This window comes from Lynx canadensis, chromosome A1 (genome assembly GCF_007474595.2).
Source record: "Lynx canadensis isolate LIC74 chromosome A1, mLynCan4.pri.v2, whole genome shotgun sequence".
In the NCBI taxonomy this organism is placed as follows: Eukaryota; Metazoa; Chordata; class Mammalia; order Carnivora; family Felidae; genus Lynx; species Lynx canadensis.
Window position 1 is genome coordinate 125,450,630 of NC_044303.2, and position 23,965 is coordinate 125,474,594.

The 23,965-nt window shown below is 37.2% G+C and overlaps 1 protein-coding gene across 4 annotated transcripts in view; it reads left to right on the forward strand.

The window, feature by feature from the left end:
* The window catches only part of GPBP1 (GC-rich promoter binding protein 1), a 77,792-nt gene that overhangs the window by 7,719 nt on the left and 46,108 nt on the right, over nt 1–23,965 (forward strand). The gene's annotated exons all lie outside the window — the stretch shown is intronic.

Here is a 23,965-nt window from a genome sequence, read left to right on the forward strand (position 1 = left end):
AATAAACGTTAACAAAAAATTTAAAAAATAATAATCTCTACACTCAACTTGGGGCTCAACTCACAACCCCAAGATCAGAAGTCCAGTGTTCCACCAACTGAGCCAGCCAAGTGCCCTTCTCCTTAAGTTTCTTTAAATGTGGCAGCTGCAGTTTGTAGAGCAAGTCATCTGAGAAGAGAGATAGGTAGAAAGCACAGTACCTTTTAGGACCCATTCCAGAAGTCACTTCTGCCACATTCTTTTCGTTAAAAGCAAGTTATTAAGTCTAGCCCTCAATCAAGGGAGGGTAGTTAGGCTTCATCTTTTTTCAAAAGAATTTCTGGGCATACTTAAAAACCACAATAGGAGGTAATATTTCACAACCACTAGTTGTCGGCTTAATTGGAATTAGGCAAGTCGGAGCTAAAGTCTTAGCTAAGTATAAGGTAGGTTGGGCTATTATAAGTTTAGAGAAAATATATTCTAAATTTAGGAGACTTAAATCTTTCTACTTTTTAGCCGTGATATGAGATTTGGAAGTAAGGGTTTTTTTTTTCCCCCCGCCTTCATACTAATCTTCCAGTCATTGTAATGAGGGATAACTTTTTTTTTTTTTTAATCCTGGCAAAAAAAAACCATAAGGTTTACCAATTTAGCCATTTTTGAGTGTATAAGTGGCATTGAGTACCTTCACATTGTTGTGGATTCTTCATCTCCAGAACTTTTTTCATCTTCCCAACTGATATTCTTTGTACCCATTAAACATTAACTTTGCATTTTTCCCCTGTCTGTAGCCCCTGGCAATCACCATTCTACTTTGTATTTCTTTTTTTTTTTTTTAATTTTTTTTTTCAGTGTTTATTTATTTTTGGGACAGAGAGAGACAGAGCATGAACGGGGGAGGGGCAGAGAGAGAGGGAGACACAGAATCGGAAACAGGCTCCAGGCTCTGAGCCATCAGCCCAGAGCCTGACGCGGGGCTCGAACTCATGGACCGCGAGATGGTGACCTGGCTGAAGTCGGACGCTTAACCGACTGCGCCACCCAGGCGCCCCTCTACTTTGTATTTCTATGAATTAGGCTACACTAGGGTCTTAGTGTAAGTGGAATTGTGCATATTTGTTTGTTTTGTCATTGCTTTATTGTACTTTGTGTAATGTCTTCGAGGTTCATCCATGTTGTAGCATGTGGTAGAATCAATTTCCTTCCTTTTTAAGACGAAAGAATAATCCATTGTATGTATGTATCAAATTTTGTTTACCCATCATCTGTAAATCGACACTTTAGTTGTTTCTGCCTTTCTGAAATCATGAATAATGCTGCTGTGAAAGAGAGTGTACAAATAATTGTTTGAATCCCTATTTTTTTTTTTTAAAATCTTTGATTTAATCCTTTGGATATATACCCAGAAGTGGAATTGCTGGTTCGTATGGTAATTTATATTTTTAATTCTTGAGGAGCCCCCATAGTGTTGTCCATAGTGATTGCACCATTTTTTATTCCTACCAGCCGTGCACATGGGTTCCAGTTTATCCATATTCTTTGCAACATTTATTGTTTTCTGTGTTTTTGATAATAGCCATCTTAGTGGTTGTGATGTATCTGTGGTTTTGATGTGCATTTCCCTAATAATTACTGATGTCTTCTCATTTGCTATTGGCCGTTTTTTTTTTTTCTTGTTTTTTTTCTTTTTAATGTTATTTATTTTTGAGACAGAGAGAGACAGAGCATGAACGGGAGAGGGTCAGAGAGAGGGAGACACAGAATCTGAAAACAGGCTCCAGGCTCTGAGCTGTCAGCACAGAGCCCGACGTGGGGCTCGAACTCACAGACCATGAGATAATGACCTGAGCCGAAGTCGGCTGCTTAACCGACTGAGCCACCCAGGCCCCCCACTTATTGGCCGTGTTTTAAAAAGTTTATTTTGAGAGAGAGCATGTGTGTGGGAGGGACAGAGAGAGTTGGACAGTCCCAAAGAGGCTCCATGGTGGTAGTGTGTAGCCAGAGGCAGGGCTCATTCTCACAAACTGTGAGATCATGACCTGTGCTGAAACCAAGATTGGATGCTTAACCCATTGAGCCACCCAAGCGCCCTTGCTTATTGGCCATTTTATATCTTCTTTGAAGAAATGTGTATTCAAGTCCTTCCACCCGTTTTCAAATTTGAATTGTTGGAGTTCGGCATATATTCTGGATATCCACACCGGTCATGATGACTAGATTTTGATAGCTACTATTATCAGTGCTTACCATGTTCCAGGCAGTGTTCTAAGCCTTGGAAGTGAATTAACTGTAATCCTCATGGACGGTGTGTGTGGGAAGGTCCTATTTTCATTTTACAAATGAGAAAATGAAAGCACAGAGATAGAAGTCACAAGGTCTCATAGCCAGTAAGTGATATTTCTGAACCTACACATTCTGTATATCCAGAGCTGAGACTTCCAACTATGAGGGCTTATAGTTTAAGTTTTTAAGGTGTTAATAATGAGCAAAGTAAAAATACTACTGTTTCAGGACTGGGAAGATACTTTATCGTAAGCCAGTGACTAAATTTTATTTTCCTAATGAGATACAGTTGTGACTTGTTTATAATCTACCTTTCACATGGGTATATTCTTTATTCTCATTCGGGAGTATTTTACTTTTGGATCACTTCGTAACTAGTATTCACAGTATTTTAGATTAGAAAGTGCTTTTTCCCAGTTATAATGTGAAATAACTGCTCTTTCCCACTCTGAGGTTAATTTACCCAAGGTTGTCATTAAGTGACAGCCAGAATTTCAGTTTCGTTTATCTGTATTTCCTTAGGGTTCTAAGTAGATCTTATTCTAGAGCAGTGCTGTCCAATAGAACTTTGTGAAATGAGGGAAGCAGTCTATGTCTTGCTGTTTGTTAGGATAATCTCTAGACCTAGGTCATTATTTGAGGTGGGCTAGTGCAGATGAGGAACTGAATTTTGAGTTTTATTTAATTTTAATGTACATTTAAACAATCGCATGTGGCTGTTAGCTGCCATGTTAGTGCAGTTCTAGAGCCAGCGGTGTAGGATCCAGTAAGATCCGTGTATCTTTTTTTTTAATGTTTATTTTTGAGAGAGAGAGAACACAAGTGCTTGTGCCCATGAGTGGGGGAGGGGCAAAGAGAGGGAGACAGGATCTGAAGTGGGCTCCATGCTGACAGCAGAGAGCCTGATGTGGGGCTCAAACTCATGAACTGTGAGATGTTGATGTGAGCAGAAATCAGGAGTCAGACAGTTAACCGATTGAGCCACCCAGGTGCCCCAGATCCATGTATGTTTTATAACAAGTACTTATCAAAGTCCCCTTTACTATCCTGAATAAAATTTATTCACATAATAAGATCATATTAATACACACCTGAAGAAAGACGTTTATAATAATAAATTTTAATATGTAGTAGTACAGATGTGAGAATTCTAGAAGACAAATGTTTCCAAAACATTCTCACAAATTTCCAAACACTATTTGCCCTTCTTAAAAGAACAAAGTGACTAGTGTTTTTTTTTTTAATAATTTTTTTAATTTACTTATTTATTTTGAGAGAGAGCGTGTGTGCACATGAGAGAGTGGGAAGGGGCAGAGAGATAGGGAAAGAGACTCCCAAGCAAGCAGTCTCTATACTACCGTGCAGATCTCTAAACAGGGCTTGATCTCACAGACCCTTACTGGTCTGAGCCACCAGGTGCCCTAGGATTAGTGTTTTCTTAAGTACTTGTGTCTTTTTAGGAAGAAAAGTATGTCGGGTAGATTAATATACAGTGATTAAGGTACATTTCATTTATTTTTCTAATATTTACTGCCATTTCAGTTGAGTAGGCAGTTAGCTAACATTAAATCTGTCTTATGGTGTAGTGGCATGGTATGTGTAGATAGATCAAAAGAAAAGTAATTATCAGCTTTCCTCTCATAAATTGAAGGTAAAAATCAGTATCCAATTTGGATTGGTGGCCTTGGTTGTTGATGTAGAGGGGAAATTGTGAGATTAATTTATAATTCCTCAGAGCAAAGAATATAAATATAGGGTCAAAGTAGTATAGGGAAGCACGATTAACAATAAAAATTAACATTTTAATAGTTTGTCTTTACAAAAGTGTGTGTGCCTGTTAGTTTTTTTAATGGAAGTGTGAATGCATTTTTAAACTAGGTGTTTTGAAGTGTAGTTTACATACAATAAATTCACTCTTTAAGCGTACAGTTTGAGGATATTTTTTCAAATCACTTGTGTAATCTTACCACGTGAGAATGTAGAGCATTTACATCACCTCAGTTACTTTATTGTCCTTTATGGACAGTCCTCTTCCCTCACCTCTGTTCTCTGGAAACCACCAATCTGTTTTTCTTGTCTTTTGTGTATTCTGGAATGTCATATAAAGGAATCAGACATTGTGTATACTTTGGTTTCTAGCTTTTTTCATGCAGTTATTGACATATTATAATTCATTTTTTTTTTTATTGCTAAGTGGTATTGTGTACACCACAAATGTTTATTCATTCTCTGGTTACTAGGCATTTGGGTTGTTTCCCATATTTGGCTTTTGTGAATAAAGTTTCTGTGAACATTTGCATACCAGTTTTGTTTGTTTTGTTTTGTGGAGAATTATTTTCATTTCTTCTTGGGAAAATTACCTAGCACTGTGATTGCAGGGTCATATGAATTTGTGTATTTAACTCTGCTGAAAACCTACCAAAGTGTTTTACAGACACTAAACCGTTTGCATTTGTACCAGCAGTATGGTGCATAGTTCTGCATTCTTGCCAGTATTTGATGTCGAGTCTTTTAATTTTATCCATGGAGTTGGTGCATTGTTTGAATTAGCATTGTGGGTTTTTTTTTTTTTTTTTTAAGTTTATTTATTTTGAGAGAGCACAAGTGTGAGCTGGCGAGGGGCAGAGAGTGAGAGGGAGAATTCCAGGCAGGTTCTGTGCTGACAGCACTCAAGATTTCATCTCACGAACCATGAAATCGATGTCAGCGGAAATCGAGTTGGATACTCAACTGACTGAGCCACGTAGATGCCCCTTGCATTGTGGTTTTAATTTGTATTTCCCTAATAATGATGCTGAACATCTTTTTATGTTTTTGGTGGTGTCTGTTCAGATCTTTTGCCTGTTTAGAAAAGGTGAGATTGTCTTGTTGAATTGTAAGAATCATTTCTATATTTTGGATACAAGTGTGTGCAATACGTGTTTTGCACATAATTTCTCCTAGTCTCCTAGAAATCTTTCTTTAATCCATATTGCAGGATTTTGTCTTGCTTTCTTCTAGAAGTGTTGTAGGTTAGCTTGTAACCTTTTTTTTTTTTTTTTTTGCATGTGGTGTGAGCAGTGGGTTGAGGTTCTTTTTTTTTTTTTAAATACTGTAAGATGTCCAATTGCCCCCCAAAAAAACAAACCTTTTTTTGTTTGTTTTGTTTGGTCTTTTTCCAGTACCATTTATTGAGAAGATTTTGTTTCCCATTGAATCAGTTTGAAATACCTCTTAAAATGCAGTTCTGCGAAACTGCTGATTATTTATTGTTGCCGTATGTGTTAAGTCAGTAGTTGATAAATACAGATGCTAGCATAGATCTTTTCTGCCTTATTTTTTAAATCCGGATATCTCTTGCTTTCTAAAATCTTTTATAGGAAATGTGGACTTAAAAGGAGAAATGTTTTTACCGGGCATGTGAGTAAGACCTGTTGCAAACATAATGCCATCTTGAATTGATAGAGCAATCTTCTTTGAGTGGCTTGAAATGTAGATATTATCTAATTTATACTTGAACATAAGTGAAAATATTTCTTCATTGGAAGTGAAAGAGGGAACAAACTATCAACTTACTGTAAAACACTGACTCACCAGTGGTTCTGGGATTCTTGAGTGCTAGTCTTCTAGAGATGTTCATTGCCTTAGCAGATGTTTTAGTGCCTACTGTGTGCCTTATCTTTCATGTACTGAACATTTATTTTACTTTTATTATTATTATTTTTACAATTTACTAATTTATTTTAAAAGGATATTGGTGGAGGCACTGGAGTGGCTCAGTTTATTTTTTTAAGTTTATTTTGAGAGAGAGAGAGAGAGTGAGCACAGTGGGCTGGGAGAGAGAGAATCCCAAGCAGGCTCTGCACTGTCAGCACAGATCCTGATGAGGGGCTTGAACTCAGGAACCATGATATCATGACCTGAGCTGAAATCAAGAGTTGGGACACTTAACCAACTGAGCCACCCAGGCACTTCTGTACTGAATATTTAGTAGCAAGGCAAAAATGTACTATTCTGAACTCATCTAGTCGGTCTGCTCTGAAGTTCTGTGAATGCAGAGTAAATAGAGTCCCTTAAATTGGAATTGTGGTTTCTTTGCTTCTGGTAAATAATAGCTATTTAATGATGACCAGGGTAGCCTTTGTAAAAGACTCTTACTTTTGTCTGATAAAACTGTTTTTTTTTTTTTCCTGACTCACAAGATTATCCTTACAATCCAGTGAAATAATGAGATGCTGAATGCTTTGAAATTGTAAAATGATGCAGACGTATTAGCAGTATTGTTCTGGCTTCATCACATAGATAGTCGTGATTGAGGAGCATTATGATCAACTAGGAGAGAGAGAGCTTGTAGATTGGGAGCATAGGTAAATGTAAATTGAAAGGACAGAACTAAGCAGAAACCAGGTATATTTAGATTGTATTTTAGAATGTTTAAAATTGATGAAAATATAATGCATTGCCTTCTTTTGAAGCAATATTTGTGTAATCTGGGTTATGGTACCATAGTTTATGGTACAACAAATGATCTCACGTTAAATCTGCAGTCCATCTCTCTTCCCCATATTATGCTCTTGTATTTTTTAACTGTCTTTTTGACCTCTCCATTTAGTTTACAAATTTAATATATCCAAAACTGCACTCTTTGGAGTCTTAACTTAGCTCTATTCTTTCTCCATTCTTTCCTAGCTCAATAGATGGCTACACAGTCCATCTACTCAAGCTAAAAAAAATGTGGCAATCACCTTTGGTTTCTTTTTCCATCTAATTAGCTAGCAAATCTATTTGAAATATGTCCATTTTTATTCCACTGCCACTGGACTTGTCCAAGCCACCATCTTCTCTAACCAGAACTACTGCTATAGCCTTGTAACTTTGTTCCTCTGCCATTCTTATACACTTGTAGTTTATTATTCACAGAGCCCACTGTACATACACATAATATGTAGACTCTAGGCTGTAAGCATTTATGCATTGTTTGTCCCTTCCATTTCTTTGCAAGCTTCCTTAAGGTCTGATACCATTGGCCTTTGGCCCTCTTTCTCTTTGAACACAGGAGGCATTTTTCCTTCCTGTCTTAGGGCCTTTATGCTTACCTCGTTCTTCTGTTTTCCCCTTGTTAGCTCATTTTTAGTGTTTATGTTATATTCTAAGTGACCCTAACCATTCTGTGTGAAATTGGCAACCCCCCTTCCTAATCCTTTGGTTTCTCTTATCTGTTTATCCTATTTATTTCATTCAAAGCCCAGTCTCTGTCTTGTTTACTTTCACCCATATTTATCACTTAACTATTCTGAGGGCAGGGACCTTGTCTCATTTATTTGTATATTCTTAGTGCAGTTACTTGCAGAGTAAAAGAATTAACAATTTAGATAATTTAGGTTAACTTATTTTTTTCCCCACCTTTGAGTATGTGCACTTGGTATTTTTATTATAGCACTGCTGTTTAACTGTTGGGGGACTAGGAGAAATTTGTTAGGGATTATTTATAGCCCAGTTGATTTGTTGTCAGATCATTTAGAAGCTTTTTTTTCTGCCTAGACTTAAATAATTTGTTTTATGAGCTTTTAGTCTGTTTGCTAGATTTAAGACTGGCTTTGAATTTGCTATTAGCTTATTGTAGGAACTGCCTTTTAAGGACTTACACGTTATGACCCTTGCCTTTAGAAATGTTCCTTAGTTGGAACTGTTGAGTTGGAGGGATTAAAAGGTAGTAAAATTGTTCTCATCCAGTTTAAAAGATAAAACACACTTTAAATTTCAAGGAGTAACTTTGAAATAAGTGAGTGAACAGAATTTTTGGCTCCTCATTTTCAGAAATGAGAAAAGGCCCCTACAGTTCATTTATATTAACTAATGTCTTGTTTTGAGAAGGAGACATAATCTTTTTGTTCCTCCTCCATGATACAGAAGGAGCTGTGTGCCCATAGAGTTCAATTAATTTTTGGTATTAAAATTTTCTCAGTGTGTTCTTGCTTTGGTTCTTTCTAAGAGCATGTTAAAGGTTGCTTACAAGGGGCTATACTTACCAAAGCTCTAGAAGGATGCTAAACTTGAGGCTGTTACAGTGGGTGATGAATAATTGTTTCAAGGAACAGTAGCTAGGTTGAAAACTGCTTGAAAAATGCATTCACCTGATAATCATGATGTTTTAAAGGACTTTCGTTGTAACTTAGTTACCTCAGTTTTTTCCAGTTAAGACAGACAACTGGTAGTTTTCAGATTTTTCACATGAATTACTCTTTGGTCGTTTCATTAAAATGAATCCTTGTAATAAGAACATTGTAGAAATGGGGACAAGTGAGTGAAAATGTTTTCAAGTTCTTTAAAGTAGGACTTTGAAGGCAATTTGATGAAAGGAGCGTCGGTTGGAGACAAAGTTGGCTTAGGTTAGTGGAAAGCAAGTTAGGACTGCAGTGGTAGCTTAAACTATTGCTCTTCTACGTGTTTGGGAGATTACGATTGTATTTTATATGGTTGTAGTTGTACCTCAAGGCAGTGCCTGACAGGTGAGACTAAAACTAACACACAGAATTTAGGGAATTACTAATACAGCTCTTACTAAGATTAATATTTTGTATAAGGTAAGATCTGTACTTAATGTATTCTCAGTTACGGTATGTAAATAGGTAAATATGTAAATATGAATTTCAGGGGCACCTGGGTGGCTTGGTATGTTAAGCATCTAACTTGGGCTCAGGTCATGATGATCCCAGTGTTCATGAGATCAAGGCCTGTGTCAGGCTCTGTGCTGACAGTGCAGAGCCTGCTTGGGATTCTCTCTCTCCCTCTCTCTTCCTTCCCTGTGCTTGCTCTATCAAAATAAATTAATAAACATTTTTTTAAAAAGCTTTAAAAAATAATTTCACTTATCACTGATTGGTGGGACCTTGGAAACTTTTTTTTTTTTTTTTTCATTGTAAAGCTTATTTATTTTGAGAGAGAAGACAAGCAGGTGAGGGGCAGAGAGATGTATAGACAGAATCCCATCCAGGCTCTGTGCCATCAGCATAGAGCCTGATGTGGGGCTTGAATTCATGAACCATGAGATCATGACATGAGCAGAGATCGAGTCGGACACTTAACTGACTGAGCCACCCGTGTGCCCCAGACCTTGGGAACTTTATTTACTTATTTATTTTTGACCTTGGGAACTTTAAAATGGGTTTCACATCTATACAAAAACCTATTTATCTTTTTTTGAAGAAAAGATTTTATCAGTATCCTCAGGGTGTACTGAGCACTAAATGAGATACTTGTAAGTCCTATGCAAATTGCCTAGTTAATTGTGTGTGTATATATTATGTATATTATATATTTGTATTATAAATACATAATATGTATATTATGTATTTTTAGCTATTGTCTTTATAATCAATAAATCAAGGTACTTGAGTTTCCAAATCTTTGATTTCATGTGAAGGATCCGATCTCTGAACTCTTTGTGAAATGACTAGCTCATAGTGTTGGTTTCATTTTATAAATTCATTGGTTGAAACTTGTTTGCTGCTTTTCAGCCTTATTTGGCTTGAGAAAGAGGTAATGTTAGTTTGAGGATTCAAGAAATGATAAAGTTAAGTCAGAGTAAACAGAATTTAAAATTATTTTGAACACATGCACCCATTACAAATTACAAAAAGTACAAAGATTTTTAGAGATCACCCCCTCATGCCTGTTTCCCAGCACTTGTTCTTATCTGAAGAAACCACTGTTTTATGTACTTCTCTGGAGAGCTGTAATGTGTGTAAGCGCTTTATATTATTTTTAACGTAAGTAGTAGTAGCATGAGGTTCACCTTGCTCTACAGCCTATTTTTTTTTCTTAAGGAAATATTTTGGATAGTTATTTCATAATGTATGTAAAGCTATAGCTATTCCATTCTTTTTATATTGATGGCTTAATGTCTGTTTAACCAGATCTTTTCATGTGCATTGTTTCTTTTTTTTTTCCTACTAGAAATAATGGTAGTACCCTTGTAAATGTGGGATACATTCTTTTTTATTTTTTAAGTTTATTTACTTACAGGAGTGAGAGTGAGCAGGGGAGGGACAGAAAGAGGAGACAGAGAAGAATCCCAAGCAGGCTCCATACTGTTAGTGCAGACCCCAGCACAACCCTTGGATCATGACCTGAGCTGAAATAAGAGTCTGACACTTAACTGACTGAGCCACCTAGGTGTCCCGTGGGGTACATTCTTACAAGTGGAATTTCTGAGTGCAATTTTGAGTGCTATGCTAAATTGCTCTTCATAGAGGTATAACAACTTAAAGTTCTAACACTATGTGGTATCAGATTTTTTTCTTAGGTGTTTTATCTTTTGAATTAAAATGAAAATTTTTCATACATACGACCCTTTTCTGTCAGTTCTGTTTATATGCTTTCTTCATTTTGAAGTTCTTTTTTCTGTTGATTTGTAGGAGCATTTAATATATGAAGGGAAGTCAACCATTTATATGTACTCTTTGTAAGGAGTATTCCCCCCATGTTGTTTGCTTTGACCTTGGATGTGAATTTTGTCATGGAGAGTGCTCTTTGTGTTTATGCTTATATTTGAATATATAAATATATTTTTATTACTTGTGTTTTGTATGTCATACTTAGAAAAGGCTTACCTTCCCCCTTTGGAGATTATAAAAATTTTTCTCATGTTTTTTCCACAATTGTGTCAGTAATTTTTTTGTCTCTACCCCTTTCAGTCCTCATATTCAGGATTTTTATTCTTCACAAATAAATCTGATGTGGAGTTTTCAGCACAGTATAACCAATTATGGAATTACTTTGATATCATAGTAATTTAGTCTGCTGCATTTCCCATTTTGGTAGTTGGAAGATAATCCTTACCATTAATTGCACCTTTTTCTTTTTTTACCTGTAATTGCTACTCCTGGTACCGGAAAGAATGCAGTAATCCCCCTACCTTCTTCACTTTCTTCCCCTCTATCCCCCTTCCTTCATTCCATAGTAGTATGCATTCTTGTGACGGAGAATATTGTTTAAAGTGTTTATGTAGAGTAGCTGCTCCATAAATGTTTGTGAATCAATTTTGTTATTCAACAAGCAGATATATCAAATGTTTCCTTAGGGAAAGCAGAATTTTCCTGTTTGTAAAATGAAAGAAATTTGAAGTTATTTTGGTTACTTTCTGAAAACATATTTGGCAGGGCAAGAGAATGAGTTAACTTTCAGTAATTTATGTTGGAGAACTTGAGAGATCCTGGTATTAAAAGAGCAAGCAAGGGGCGCCTGGGTGCCTGAGTGTGTTGAGTGTCTGACTTCAGCTTGGGTCATGGTCTCGCATTTCGTGGGTTTGAGCCCCGCATCGGGCTCTGTGTTGACAGCTCAGAGCCTGGAGCCTGCTTCACATTGTGTTTCTCCCTCTCTCTCTGCTCCTCCCTCACTCACGCTCTGCGTCTCTCCCTCTCAAAAATAAATGTTAATCAAACAAGGCCTTTTGAGACTGGAGGGGCTTGAGTTCTTCTTGTCTGTCCAGGTTCTGTCAATACTGGCTGTGTATCTTAGGGGTTGTTTGTCTCTTGGTAAATCAGTCCCTTTTTCAGAGCACATGTTTAAGCTGATCGCAGTGTATGTTTTCTTTTTTTTAAAGTGTATCAGTTTACTTCATTTGAACCCTCATAACTTGGGTATTTTCCTCATGGTAAATACTTCAGGTAAAAAACTAATTTGCTTTTACATCTCAACCTTTCTGATAGAAGGATTTGAGGTCACAACCTACCTTTCTTTTTTTTTGTTCCTTCTTTCCTCTCTCTCTTTTTTTTTTATAATTATTTGTTAACCCTGTTATAATGTTAGATCTAGAGGGACGGCCTTCTTGAGTCTTTAAGGATCTTCACTGTTTTGACTTCACTTTGTTTTGAAGTCAATTAACTTCAAATTAAGTTTTGTTCCAGTTGAGTCCAATTTGTTTGCGGTATTACTCTAAATTACAATATACCATTACCAATCCTTAAAGGAAAAGGGTTGAATTAGAAAAATAAGGCTGAATTAGAAAAAAAAAAATCAAGGATGACTTAACCTACTTCAGTTTTATGAAGAAAGAGAAGCTCAGTGAGCAAAAACTTGTTTATAGAGTAAGGCTTGTTTTTTTGTAGTGAATTTTACATGAAAATTAAATCATTTCATTTTATGTTTCAAAGATCTTGAATTCTGTGTATTGTACCTTTTAGTAGTCTAGAAACTTGAGAAATAGAAGCATCGTGTTTCCAGTAATGATATTTTGTCCTTTAAAATTCTTTTTGAAGAGTGAATGTAGCAATTTCTATATGTGACAATTTAATAATAAGAGTTTTTTAATACTCTATTTGGTTTTTTTGGGGGGTGGGTGGGTCGTGTAAGCAAAGCATGGGAAGGTACTGAACAATTAAAGAAGGAAACTGAGGAGCATAAGGGTCTAACAAAATTCCAGGGTAAAAGGAAGCATTAAAATGAACCTTTTTTTTTTTTTTAATTTTTTTTTTTCAACATTTATTTATTTTTGGGACAGAGAGAGACGGAGCATGAACGGGGGAGGGGCAGAGAGAGAGGGAGACACAGAATCGGAAACAGGCTCCAGGCTCTGAGCCATCAGCCCAGAGCCTGACGCGGGGCTCGAACTCACGGACCGCGAGATCGTGACCTGGCTGAAGTCGGACGCTTAACCGACTGCGCCACCCAGGCGCCCCGTAAAATGAACCTTTTTAATGGATGGAAATTTGTAATGCTCTAGATTTCTTTTTTTTTTTTTTAATGTTTACTTATTTGAGAGAGAGAGAAGGTGTGTGAACAGGGAAGAGGCAGAGATAGGAGACCCAGAATCTGAAGCAGGCCCCAGGCTCTGAGTGGTCAGCACAGAGCTCCATGTTGGGCTCGAACTCGCACCACGAGATCGTGACCTGAGCTGAAGTTGGTTGCTTAACCGACTGAGCCACCCAGACGCCCCTGTAATACTCTAGATTTCTTGTGAAGTTTTTTAATGTTTTCTTGTATTTGAACGTCTAATCTATAATTTTAAGTAGAGTTCAATAACTGAAAATACTGGGCATTGTTTCATGGTCCAAACTGTAAAATAACAAACTATAGAATATTTTTCTTTAGTGTGGCCATGGTCCTTAGGCAAGTATTTTTTTTTTCTTGATGTTTATTGCAGCATTTACCATCCTTTCTTGATGATCATCACTTTACTTATTTACTTAGTTACTTATTTTATTTATTTATTTATTTTAATGTTTGTGTATTTTTGAGAGAGGGACAAAGCATGAGTAGGGGGAGAGGCAGAGAGATGGAGACACAGAATCTGAAGCAGGCTCCAGGCTCTGGGATGTCAGCACAGAGCTCGACACCTGGCCCAAACCCACAAACCGAGAGATCATGACTTGAGCTGAAGTCAGACACTTACCGACTTGAGCTGTCCAGGTGCCCCTATGATAATCACTTTAAATGTTGATTTAAAAACATTTGTAGGCTCTGCTTAAGACCTGTGGAATCAATCTATTGGGGGGGGGGGTGTCTCTTTTACTTCGTATTAGGGAAGTCTGAAAATCACTTAGCACTTAGTATGTGCCTACTTAAATAGAATTTTAAGAATTTTACAACATTGAATAAAAATTTAAGTGGAACAGGATGTCCTAGTATTCTCAAAAATTAGAAATGTGACTCACAAAACTATAGAATAAATGTCACAGACTGATCATTTTTTAAGAATGATTTTCCTTTTATAACCTGATACATGAAGGTTATCGGCCATTTATTGTAGTATAACCCTTTGGAGATGGCATTTCACATTCAGACAGGCTCTGCTTCTTTGGGTTATGCATCTTTGGCTAGAATATTACAAAGTAAAGTAGTGCTTTCTTCTGCTCATTGCATTCTATCATTTGGCACACTATTTCAGTTTGTTCTGTGACTGATGATGTTTACTTTGATCTGTTGATTAAGGATTTCCCAGGCTATTTGCTTGGCTATTTGACTGCAGAGCTGTAGTAAGTAGTTTTTGTTTTGGAGGGTGGGAGGTACTTAGAAATTGTGTAAATAACCTCTTCTTCCTTTAATTTTTCATTGTGTGCCTTTATATCCAGATTCATGGTGTTTTATTCAAGGGGTTGTAGTACAGCACTCTTATTTTTATTGAAGTGAAACTCACATTACATGATGTTAACCATTTTATTTTATTTTTTTATAAATAATGCATCAATTTTATTTCAGCCCTCACCTTTTTTTTTTTTACATTTTTAATGTTTATTCTTGACACACACACACACACACACACACACACACACACACACACACACACACAGCATGAGCAGGGGAAGGAGCAGAAAGAGAGGGAGACACAGAATCCAAAGCAGCCTCCAAGCTCTGAGCTGTCAGCACAGAGCTTGACACGGGGCTCGAACTCATGAACTGTGAGAATCGTGACTTGAGCTGAAATCGGATGCTTAACCGACTGAGCCACCGGGGTGTCCCAGCCATTTTATTTTATTTTAAAAATCATGTTATTTTTTAGAGGGAGAGTGTGCATGCAAGCTGGGGAGAGGGGCACAGGGAGAGGAAGAGAGAATCTCAAGCAGGCTCCATGTTCAGCCCAGAGCCCTAGACTGGGCTTGATCCATGACCCTGGGGTCATGACCTGGGCCAAAATCAAGAGTGGGATGCTCAACTGACTGAGCTATCAAGGCACCCCTGAAGTTAACCATTTTAAAACACAATTCAGTGGCATTTAGTACATTCACAATGGTGTAAAACCACTTTTATCAAGTTCCAGAACATTTTTGTCATCGTAAAAGAAAAATATGTATCCATTTAGCAGTCACTCCCTATTCCTCTGTCCCAGCAATTTTTGGCAACTACCAGTTGGCCTATCATCTCTATGGATTTACTTATTGTTGATATTTCATATAACTAGAATTATGCAATATGTGATCTTTTGTTTGGCTTCTTTTCACCACTTAGCGTGTTTTTGAGTTAACTCTTTTAGCATGTGTCAGTACTTCATTCCTTCTTACACTGTATATATATTATACCACATGTTTATACACTGATGTGTGATGGACATTTGGACATCCCACTTGTTATTGTGAGTAGAGCTGGTGTTGAACACTGGTGTGCAGGTATTTGAATACCCATTTTCAGTTCTTTTAGAGATATATACATAAATATATGTAGTATTTCTGGGTCATATGGTGTGTGTGTGTGTGTGTGTGTGTGTGTGTGTCAAGACATATATGTAACTTTTTGAGGAGTTACGGAAATTTTCCGCAGTGCTTGCATCAATTTACCTTTTTATTAACAATGTCAAAGGGTACCAATTTCTCTCATATCTTTTTTATTTATTTATTTATTAAAAAATTTTTTTTAAATCTTTATTATTTATTTTTGAGAGAGAGAGAGTATGAGCAGGGAAGAGGCAGAGAGAGAGACACAGAATCGAAAGCAGGCTCCAGGCTCTGAGCTGGTAGCACAGAGCCCAATGTGGGGCTCAAACACACGAACTGTGAGATCATGACCTGAGCCGAAGTCGGACGCTCAACCGACTGAGCCACCCAAGCGCCCCTTTATATTTTTGATATTAGATCCTTATATAGGATTTGCAAATATTTTTTCCCATCCTGTGAGTTGTATTTCCACTTTCTAGATAATACCCTTTGCCATAGAAGTTTTGTATTTTTATGAAGGCCATTTTCCCCCCTATTGCTATTTATGCTCTTGGTGTCATGTAAAAATCCATTGACAAATCCAAAGTAGCGGAGCTTTATCGCCTATCTTCTTCTGGTAGCTTTTATTTTTATTTTATTTTATTTTATTTTATTTTATTTTATTTTATTTTATTTATTTATTTTTCTGATAGCTTTTATAGTTGTTTAATGATCCATTTTGAGTTTATTTTTGTATGTGGTGTGAATAGTGTAGTCCATTGAATATCCACCAGTCTCAGCATCATTTGTTGAAAAGACTGGTCTTTCCCCCATTAAATGTTCTTAGTGTTTTGCTCAAAAATTAACTGGCCATACATGTATGACCTCATTTCTGGACTCTTTGTTCTATCCCATTGGTTTATATATCCTTATGCTACTGTGATTTTATTTTTGTAGCTTTGTAATAAGTTTTGAAACACAGAAATGTGAGTTCTGTAAATGTACTCTCCTTCGCAGTTAATGTTTTAGATGTTTGGGATCCCTTGCAGTTCCAAGCGAATTTGAGAATGCCTTTTCTGTTTCTATGAAAAAGGATGTTGAAATTTTAATAGATAGTATGCATATGTTATATACTTACACTGTGGTGGGCGTTGGTATGTTTGATGGTGTCCTACATGTCTTTTGTAGCTGGGGTGCAGAGATAGGTGCAAAAGCACCTGGCTCTGAGAGTCCTCAATACACCAGGCTCAGTCCCTCAAGGCTGACAAAATCCAAAGGTAGAAAAGTGACTGGGGGTGAAACAAGAAAGGAATTTATTTCATTGAGGCCAACACCAGGAAGACTGTGGACTATCATCTCAAAGATGATTTGTAAAATAACCAAAAATACTTCCGGGTTTTGCATAAGGAGAATGTATGCCAAGGAGAATGTGAGATAATTAAAATTTTAATAAAATTAAAAGAATTAATGGAAAAATCCATGGTGAACACAATGTAAAAGTGTAAATGAATATCAAGATCAGTAAGTTATCTTTTCTAAAGATAGCAGATCTTTTCACACATGGGTCAAACAAGGAACCAACTTTTAGTGCTCACAGGTTGCAGCTTTTAATAAGACTTGACTAAAGATTTATGGGTTACAGAAACTAATTTCAGTGCAATACAATAGGAGTTTTATTTCTGCTGTCTGCACATACTGCTACTTTGAGAGCTTTTCAAACAAGAGCCACTTTTACCTAAGTAGAGACACCTTTAACCATGTTTAGCTAGTGTTTTGTTGGAGATGCATGTCTGAAGACAAAAAGGAATAAAAATAAAGGAAAATTAAAAAGTAATTTAACTCTCCCAGTCTTTGCCTGTTGGGTCTTTGTTGGGGAATTTCTTGAATGGTTAGCCACACAGTTTACAACTTAGATTTCATTTCCTGCTCTTGTTGAAACTAAAGATCAATCTGAAGTGAAAGTTGAGGGTTTTCTCAGGGTTTTTTTCTGAGCAAGTGTCTTGATCTGGGCATATATGTGTGGTTTTCTAAGTCTCCTGGTATAAGGGAGTTCTCTGCAATGTCATAATTTCCCAGAGAAATTCTCTATTGGCCTTTATTTACAGCCTTTGGGTGTGCTGTTGTTTACTCAATTATAAACCTTGGTCCCAGGGAGGAGGTTGTTGATTTGCTGTATAATGTTTTGGAGGAATGCCTCTAGCTTAGCGGTTTTTCCTTGCATGGTAGGTAAAACAAAGGCAGCTACCTCAGGTCATTCCTTAGCTCCCAGACAGGTTTATACAGACAAACATAATCCTTTGAGAATAAGGTCTACTTGACTCCAGAAGCAAACCTGGGTTTCACACTGGCTTCAGGACCTCCACTATGCTAGGGAGAGATGGGAGTCCATGACAAATAAAAACGCTATAAACCTTTTCTACTGTTTTTAAGTTTGCGTTTTCTGGATTCATTGTTTGCTTGGTTGCTGTAAGCCTTTTGATTGTTTCAGAGTACTGACAAAGCTGATTTTGACAGATTTTGCTTGACTTTTTGGTGTTTCTGTGAAGGGGTAGGCTCTTGGAGTTCCTTTTTTGGTCATTTTTGTGTTGATGTCCTTCACATGTGTTTTCTTATTTTAATGTCCGTCTTGTCCCTGATTTGGCCACTGGGAACCCATCCATGCTGGTTTCTATGTCCTTTTGATATTTTGTAATCATTATTTAGACATTTCTTTGCTTTTTGCTAAAATAAAATATTCTGGGCTTATTTTGTCATCTTCTTTCCCCAGCCCTGGAATCAGCTATTTTTCAAAGCCCTGGTTTTGTTTAGTGGAAAACCATTTTTAGAAGCCGAGGCCCAGTGTTAAGTATGCTCATTGCTATTGGAGTCACTATGCTCAGGCTCTCTCATTGCAGAGTTGGGGGAGGTATATATACATAAACAGGAATATTTACCTTTATGGTTATATGTGAACATTAGTATCTTAATATTATTTTTTAGTATCTTAATATTGTTAATATGATTGAATTAATTGTTCATGATAGTGATACATTACAACACCATAGCATTCTCTTCAGTTTTCACCCTTTCTGTTACTAGTTGCTGTGTTCTTTGAATAGTATGAAACTTACCTTTAATTATTCTGAATACTTACTTGATTATTTCCCCTGTATATAATCAGTTTTCTGTTGTAGCCATTGTCACCTGCCCCATGTGGATACCTACCTCTCCCAGCTTAGCCTCTTGACTGTGATCACTCCTTTCTTCCCCCGCACATGGATGCCTTCCTTACTACTCTTTTGGGCTCAGTGTCCCATCCCTGACTGTCCCTCTCCGTGGATACCCTTCCTCACTTTGTTTTGATATCGACATCCTGTGCTGGGCCACTCCCAGGTGTTGATACCCTCTTACTGACTCTGCCTGTTAAGATCTGGATCCCCTGGCTCCTCTGCTTTTCTCCCATATAATAACTGCGATAGTAAGTGGGAAGAGGAAGACCCACTTTTTAAATAAAATCTAATATATTAAACTGAGCTTATACTAAAAAAGTATTTCACAGGTGAATTTGAATAGTTGTTTTTTGGTTCTTACCTTATTAATGAAGGATTGTGAATAGTTTGGCTAAATGAAAAAGTTAACCTTGTTAAAGGGTTCTATGTAGATAGTCTGATAATAAAGGGTAGTTGTGTTTTTAGAACTTTAATAGTTATCAAGTTGAATCTTGAAAGGTAATTGGTAGTTGTCTTAAATTTTGATAAAGAGAAGAAACATTTTGGTGTTAACTTACCAAAGTCAACCAACCTAGTAACTGAGTTGATTTGAATCTAGGACAGAGTCTGAAGCCTGTGTTCTTTCTTAAAAATCTTTCTTAGTTAAAAAGTTAAAACGCCTTAGCTGTTAGTTGGTTTTGCATGTTTTTGACGTGCTTTGTGACTGAAAGTTTATTTATGGTGTCTGAAATGTAAACCATTATAAAGATAGTAAGTTTACTGTTCATTTAAATTTGAGGTTTTCATTGAAAATATTTGGCACAAACTTTTGGTGGGTCCAGAAGTAAAAGCATTATAGGAATTAGGAAAAATCATATTACTTGTGTACTTTTTGCCACAGTGCATTTTTCAATCAGAAGAACTCCATTTTGGATATTTAAGTCTGGTGCGTACACTTATACAGTATTTCAATTAGGGTTTTTTCAGAACCAGTTTTCCCCTGGAGAATTTTTTTAATAGTTGATGTTTTAGACTGAAGGCATTTATTCATGAATAGGTTGTAAGTTGGTTGAGATTAGAAATTAGTATTTTCATACCATCAGCTTTTTTTGTAATTTTATTAAAAAAAATTTTTTTTTTATAAAAAATTTTTTTTTTTCAACGTTTATTTATTTTTGGGACAGAGAGAGACAGAGCATGAACGGGGGAGGGGCAGAGAGAGAGGGAGACACATAATCGGAAACAGGCTCCAGGCTCCGAGCCATCAGCCCAGAGCCTGACGCGGGGCTCGAACTCACGGACCGCGAGATCGTGACCTGGCTGAAGTCGGACGCTTAACCGACTGCGCCACCCAGGCGCCCCTTAAAAAAATTTTTTTTAATGTTTATTTATTTTTGAGAGAGACAGAGTGTGAGTGGGGGTGGGGGTGCAGAGAGAGACTGAGACACAGAATCTGAAGTAGGCTCCAGCCTCTGAGCTGTCAGCACAGAGCCAGATGCGGGGATCGAACCCACAAGCTGTGAGATTATGACCCGAAGTCGGACGCTCAACTGACTGAACTACCGAAGCGCCCCCATACCATCAGCTTTTAAAACTCTTAATTATTTATGTCTACATGGGCCCATCAGACCTAATGGATCTGGTGGAAGTTTCCTAATAACCTGGAATTACTGGTTATTTACATCCTCCCACCCCAGCAGTTTCCTGTAAGTACTAGTTTTTATATACAAACATTTTTGATGAGCGTATTTCTGATACTGTTTGTATTCATTTGTGTTAAGAAACAATTCATCATAGTAAATTTAAAGATCAAATTGGTTTTATTCAGTTTCATGAATGGGGTAGCATCCTATCTATCAAATAGATAAGAACTCCTAGGAGCTGTACAAAATGGCAGGCTTTTATAGGCAGAAGAGGCTAGGGACAGGGAAAAAGTGGACTACTATATCTTCCATTAGGGAATGGAAGGGGTCTATCAGGTGATTACCTCACTAGTGCTGACCAAGAAATTCCAGACCAGCTAAGATTTGATTTTTGGGAAGGTCTGAAAGCACAGTCAGGTTACATAGTAATAAGTCTTGGTTTTTGTTTTTTTTTTTTTCCCAACGTTTATTTATTTTTGGGGGACAGAGAGAGACAGAGCATGAACGGGGGAGGGGCAGAGAGAGAGGGAGACACAGAATCGGAAACAGGCTCCAGGCTCTGAGCCATCAGCCCAGAGCCTGACGCGGGGCTCAAACTCACGGACCGCGAGATCGTGACCTGGCTGAAGTCGGACGCTTAACCGACTGCGCCACCCAGGCGCCCCAAGTCTTGGTTTGTTGATGTGGGGCTTAGAATAAGTGACTCAGTTTGGGTCTTTGTGTTTCTTTTTAACGTTTACTAGGGAAGCCATAACAAAAACAAACTGAGTGTCTTAAATAAATTTATTTTCTCACAGTTTTGGAAGTTTAAAGTCCAAGATCAAGATGCCAACAGAGTTGGTTTCCTCTGAGACTTCTCTCCTTGGTTTGTAGATGACCACCCTCTTGTTGCCTCTTCACATGGTCTCTTTTCTGTGCAACCCTGGTGTCTTTCATTGTGTCCAAATTTTCGCCTCTTATTAGGGCACAGAGAATTGGAATGGGACCCACCCTAACACCCTCATTTAAGTTAATCATCTGATTAAAGCGTTTATCTCCAAATATGGTTACATTCTGAGGTTGGGCAGTTAAAACTTGGATATGGGAGTTTGTGGGGGCAAGGGGGCACACTTTGTCTCCTAATATTACGCAGGGAAAGTAAGAATGAATTCTGATGGCACTAAGTGTGGCTAAAAAGAAAATGATAGGGTGGCACTTTTGAAAATTTAATTTGCCTTTATACAGGTAAGGGGGTAAAATTTCTTGTAGCCTCCTAAGTTCCCTGGTTTGGGGCACTGTAAATTAGACTGACAAAAGACAGATTAACAAGAGAAAACAAATAAAAGTTTATTAGAATATTCTCTCATAGGGGAGTAATTTAGGGATGGTTAGAATTTGCTAAATAACTCTTTACCTAATTCCATTGGGGAGAGAGAGGGAGGGGAGAAAGGGCAGTAATGGAAAAACAAGATGGCTTGGGAAAGATAGGTAAATGGACCCTTAGGAAAATTGATGGGAGAAATGATAGTTTGTGGCAATATCTCCGTTTGGGACTGAATTTTTTTTTTTTTTTTTTTTCCCTTTGTAGAGAAGAGTTGCTCCAGGGGAGCGGAATCATAAATCCTTTGGGAGGCTCTGCTTTTAGATAGATAAGGGATTTCAGGAACTAAAATGCCTTTAGCTCAAAACTGTTAGGTTAAAATGGCATATTTTGGGGTGGCATAATTCCTTCACACACTGTGTAAATGTCTTAATAATTAAGCGTTTTTTACCTTTTTTTTTCAGAACGTGAAAATTTCTACCATTAGCTATTCATACTTTGTTCTTTAAAAACTAGGTTCAAATCACATTTAAAGATATTGCAGAAATGAATATGTAATAACAGTGATTTGCCACCTAGGGATTGTTTTTAGCATATAAGTTAGCGAAGATTGTTTAAAATAAGCTTTAAATTATTGGTTATTTTAGGTTATCTGCATTTCCCTGTGAATTTTTGATATAAAGTATAAAAACTTTTTATTCCCATTCAGTTACTGAAACTGTAATTTTAAAGAGTTTCCAACAAAAAGTTGTTGGAAAAGTAACATCTTGTCACAAACATCACAGAGCAGCTTAGTTTGTAGCTTCATTTCAGAATAGATAATGAAAATCCTTTACATATCCAAAGACACTTAAGTTTTACTTTTAATTTCAGAAAACTTGAAAATGTAGTGTAAGATGACAGAATTAGAGTTTACTGGATTGTTTGAATTTTTATGTAGTTAAGTATACTCTTCCATTTGTTTCATAAATGTATTACTGGAATTTGTCTCATATTTTTCAGATTTTATCAAGGTTTTTCCACGTTGGGCTCATGGCTCATACGAGCATTTAGTATTTGAACATTTTCATTACCATAGTGAGTTAACCATTTGTATCTATTTCTGTATCTGGCCACTCTTAACCTTAACCTTTAAATTTTTAAATAGGTCCCTACTGTTTGGAATAGTAAAAAAAAGACTACTTCCGTAATATTTGAGAATGTTTTTTAAAAAGTATTTTAGCAAGTTGGTGTGACTGAAGGATTCTGCCATAGAAATTATATTTGAAAGAATTTGGAAGAAGGAAGATTAACAGTGGTATCGATTATTTTTTTTTTTAAATTTCACTGTTGAGATTATGCATTTGTAAATACATTAGTCATTAGTAAACTCAGACCTTGGTAATGCATAGAAAATTTGATTCCTTCATCAACTGGTAGTCTAAGCTTTATAATGAAAGGAGTACAGTTGTCCAGTTGGCTTCTGCATTATTTAAAACAAACAGAGGCGCCTGGGTGGCTTGGTCAGTTAAGCATCTGACTTCGGCTCAGGTCATGATCTCGCAGTCCGTGAGTTCGAGCCCCGCGTCGGGCTCTGTGCTGACAGCTCAGAGCCTGGAGCCTGTTTCAGATTCTGTGTCTCCCTCTTTCTCTGCCCCTCCCCTGTTCATGCTCTGTCTCTGCCTCAAAAATAAAAATAAACGTTAAAAAAAAATAAACAAAATCTATGAATTTCCTGTTTAGATTGGGCTGGCAACTTGAAACTTTGATGGAGTTGATAGAGGCACCCAAAAAGTTAAATTTAGAGTGCAGAAAAGCTGTAGCTCCTGAAATATTTAAGATGACTGTTGTGATGATTATAATTTTAAACAGCCATTTTAATTATGGGCATTTTCAAATACACGTGACTAGGGAAGAAGTATTTATACACCTCCTTGTACTACCATTTATAAACATGTGCAGCCTTTTTTTAGGAAAAAAAATTTTTTTTTAACATTTACTCATTTTTGAGGGACAGAGAGACAACAGGAGTGGGGGAGGGGCAGAGAGCGAGAGCGAGACAGAATCCGAAGCAGGCTCCAGGCTCTGAGCTGATAGCACAGAGACTGACGCGGGGCCCAAACTCATGAACTGTGAGATCATGACCTGAGCTAAAGCCAGACGCTCAACCGACTGAGCCACCCAGGTGTCCCAGCCTGTACCCCTGTTGAACATTATATGATTTTTAAAGCAAATTAAAAAAAAAAAATGTTTATTTATTTTGAGAGAGAGACCGTACTCATGTCTGAGCAGGGGACGGGCAGAGAGAGAATCCCAAGCAGGCTCTTCTTTGTCCACTTAGAGCCCCACTGGGGCTCATTCTGAGAAACTGAAATCATGACCTGAGTCTATATCAAGAATCGGGACTCTTAACTGACTGAGCCACCCCAGGTACCCCTAAAGCTAATTTTAAAGCAGATCCCAGGTGGATCAGTTTAATAGACT